This window comes from Apis dorsata, unplaced genomic scaffold (genome assembly GCF_000469605.1).
Source record: "Apis dorsata unplaced genomic scaffold, Apis dorsata 1.3 scaffold_104, whole genome shotgun sequence".
NCBI lineage: Eukaryota > Metazoa > Arthropoda > Insecta > Hymenoptera > Apidae > Apis > Apis dorsata.
Window position 1 is genome coordinate 57,627 of NW_006263402.1, and position 3,990 is coordinate 61,616.

The window sequence follows — 3,990 nt, forward strand, 5'->3', positions numbered from 1 at the left end:
TTCTCCCAAATCCAAAAATTGTTTTTGCATGCAAGACAACGATAATAATTTCTTCCCCCCTCTAACATTACCATTAACAAAGAATCCAAACTGCACGCTCCTTTTTTCCCTTCCTTTTTTCCTTCCTTCCTTCCTAAAAAAAAATTAAAAGAAAAAAAGAACAAAGAATCCATAAAGCGAGAAACCTCGAAAAAATTCTATAAGTAGAAAGACCTATATCCCTCGAGTTATCGAGCAACTGTCTCGTAACTCGGGCGAAAATCGTCGAAACACCGGTGCCAGTTTCGAATCGGGCCCCGGGATAAATTTATATTCCGCTCGTTCACCGATCCCTTCCAGGAACAATAAAGATAACTCCGATCGAGCGCGACAGCCGGTTTACAAAGTCTCTCCTCCCCCTCTCTCTCTCACTCTCTCCTCCCTCTCTCCCCTCGGTTTGCAAATGAACGCGATTTAAATGCGTCCCGGGTCCGTTTTAGCGGAGGCATTTAACAGGTAATAATCAACAACAAACTCGCGTTTCGAGCCACGATCGAATCTGCGTACAGAGAGAAAGAGAGAGAGAGAGCGAATAATCAAATTGAAAAGGAAGGGACGAGAGAAAGAAACGAAGAATGGAGGACGAGGCGAATGGAGGAAAAAGTGGAGCGGAACGGGGAGGAGAGGCGAGAGGAGGAGGAGAGACGTCAGATAAGCTAACAAATGTCTCCAATGAATAATAATAAGTAGCCCGGTCCAATTTGTATTGCATTTACATCGGGCGACATCCTGGACGTAATTTATATGGCTGGGCCGAGGCTGGTCCTCCCTGCCGCTCTCCCCTCCCTTCGTTTCCACCGACGGCCTACCACCGTTAGATAACATCGAATTAAGCGCAACGGATTTTTATGCGACACGAGGCGCCATCTCGGTCACGAAGAGATCTGAGAGATCATCGAAAGGGGATGAAGCGATGTCGTTCTTTTCGAACGATTAAAATCCGTTAAAATCGTGGAAAATCAGTTAATCGATCTTCCTTATTCCATTTCGATGGAATAATCGATTACAGTGTCTTGTATGAGAATTATATACAGTAAGTCCTCTTGCTTTTTACTTTACCATACTTCAAAATCGTCGTATACAATATTTTTCACTCGTGATCCCATTGTATACTCTTGAATGAAAATTACAAATGAAACATTCGAACATTATTTCGTGATGACAATTTGCTAGAGGAATTAAACCAAATTTCAGTTTATCGTTTTATAATATAATAATCAGTTAAATATCGATCCTCGTTATTCGATAGGATAACCGATTATAAGAATTACATACGGTAAGTAAAGTCCTGTTGCTTTTATTCGTAGAATATTCACTCACGATCCCATTATCACAGCCCGAATGAAAATTACAAATGAAACATTACTTCGTACGGGATAACAATGTGCCAATATGTAGAGAGGAATTAAACCAAATCTCGGTTCGATTTATCGGTTCTGGATATACGCGGATATATTGTCATAAAGTTCCATGAGAAACTCCACCCACGAATTTGGAGCGCGCAGGTGACACGGGCACAAAGACGAGAGCATCCGCTCTCCGAAAACGGTCGATTTCACTTCGAATAAGCTGGGTGCAGGGCGTAGTACCTGTTCAACGTTAATTATTTAATGGGAACGCGCAGCCCTTCCAACCGGACGGTATTAATACGTTCCCACGGCGGACAACCATCCGTAGAAATGATATTCCAGCGTTTCTGTTAATTCCGGTGCAAAACGTGGAAAACCCCTTGGCCCGGTGTTAACCACCCCGTTGACGCGACAAATTGTTTCCATCTGGCGTGGATTAAAAGGAATGGAAGTTTGTGTAAAAACTATAACAAACGTATCCTCCGCTTTCCGTTTCCCTTCCCAGGTGGAGCAACGTTTTTCTTTTTTCTACAAATCGAATATTTAGATAATCACAGGTATACAATAACAATTGGACATTAACAACCCTCTCTTCTCAAGGATCGAGAGTTGAAATCAAGACTTGCATTTCGTCTCTCCTTATCGAGAAAGATTCGTCTAAAATTCTTTCCTCTCGTTGGTGGTCGGCGGGATGGAAGCTCGTTTCCCCGTGGAAACACGTCGAGAGAGAAAGAGAGAAGAAGGGGGAAGACGGAGTGCGACATCGGCCCGTGGAGACGACCGTTAAAAGATACGCTGGACCCCGTCCATGCTCGTGCCCTTCTATGGGCAGGATGCGCAGACCGTGGCCACGATTTACGAGCAATAAAGTAGCAATAACGATCAGTTACATCGGTGTCGTCCGCCGGTTGCATTGTGCACGCGACAACCCCGACGGATCCTCCGCCGTTACCTTCGTCCGCTCCTCCTCTCCGCCCTTCCTCCGGGGACAATGCGCTTTTACGCCCGCTCTCCACTACAGGTGTTTACGCCCGAGTTTACGGCCCTACCAGAGAATAGGAGAATTGGACGAGTCACAAGCGGGGATCATTTTTAGTGGACTCGAGTCGAGGGATCCTTTTGGAGGGAAACTTTTGTTCTTGGAGGAACTTTTGTTCGGGGAGGGGTGGTAATAGTAATTTCCTTTCGATTGTTACGATTACGAACGGTTTAATGGAGTTGTCCATGGTTGTTGTCCGCTTTTTCATCGGGGTGAGATGTAATCGAGCTAAAAGATGAGATTATTTATTATTTTTAGAATCTTTTAATTTTCAGAAGTTAAATCTTTTATTACAATTTATCGAGTTGGAGAATTTTAGGCGGCCAGATGAGTGAGTCGAAATTTTAAAGATGATCTGAAATGATATGATTTAAATTTATATATGAAAGGATCGAATAAGAAAGTTTTTACTCTCGTGAAAATAGGAATTTTTACGATATCTTTTTAGATGATTTAAATATTTCTTATTCTCTTCCAGTCGAGTCCTTATGATTCATCATTCCCATAAATGCATTCATCATACACGATTGACATTTGGTCAAGCAGTTTCGTGACATTCTTTCGTGGGTATCAAAAGAAGCAACGTGTCTGGCGAAGATTCGCATGCTTGGTTTACGACTCCTGTCATAAAACAGTACTCAGGCAAGCCCCTTTCGCACGCGCAATAAACACGACTGTAACTAATGCAATGTTGTTTGACTAGGTTCTTTACCTATACGTGTAATTTTAACTCGTTATACTAGCTGGATAAAATTAATTTTATCATTGACAACGTGTTAACTGCGCAGATTAAAGATTAGAATTAAAGTTTATAAGACACGAACGAACAAATGAAATGTTGAAATATTTTCCTCGATACGTTTCCATTTATAATTTATATTTCTTCCTATTCGTCAACTATCGAAAACTTGACCTAATAAATAACAAAACGACGATTCATTAATTTGAATTAAAATCGAGAAATTATTGAAAAAAAATAAAAAAGGAAAGGAAAATTTTCGAGTTTGATTGTTCGATAAAAAGAAAAGATAAGATAAGATAATCCATTGGAAAACAAATTATCGAAACGATGGAAACGGTGTTAAAGTTCTAATAATCGAGGATTGTGATCCAGAGAATTGAGCGTACAAGTTTGCAATTATAAAGTTGTTACCAGAAACAGCGGAAGAAGAAGCCATCGACCAATTCTAATAAACGTTCGAGCCAGGTTATTTCCTGAAAGGATTTCATTCGGCTAATTGAGCGGATGAAATCGATAAGGGGAATTCCCTCTCCATCCGTATAAATTGGCCGAGTTTATGTTTCTTTCTTCTTGAGGGATAAAGAAGCCGGAGCCGTTAATGGTATTTGTAATTGCGCTTCGGAAAAGTCGACCGACTGCCGACTACTTGTTGCTCTCGATTATTGCGATCGATCCACGTCCGCACGGTTCGACGCACGGTGTGAAAGTATCGAATGATAACAATAACTTGTTCGTGCCGGAGGGAATTCCGCGAACCGTACAATTTCATAACATAAACTTTCTATTATGAATCCTCTCCAAGCGTGTATATATATATATAT

At 41.3% G+C, this 3,990-nt stretch overlaps 1 protein-coding gene across 1 annotated transcript in view; it reads right to left on the bottom strand.

Annotated features, from left to right (window-relative positions):
- Window positions 1-3,990, bottom strand: part of LOC102677150 (mannosyl-oligosaccharide alpha-1,2-mannosidase IA-like) — a 191,985-nt gene that overhangs the window by 37,304 nt on the left and 150,691 nt on the right. The window lies entirely within an intron of this gene.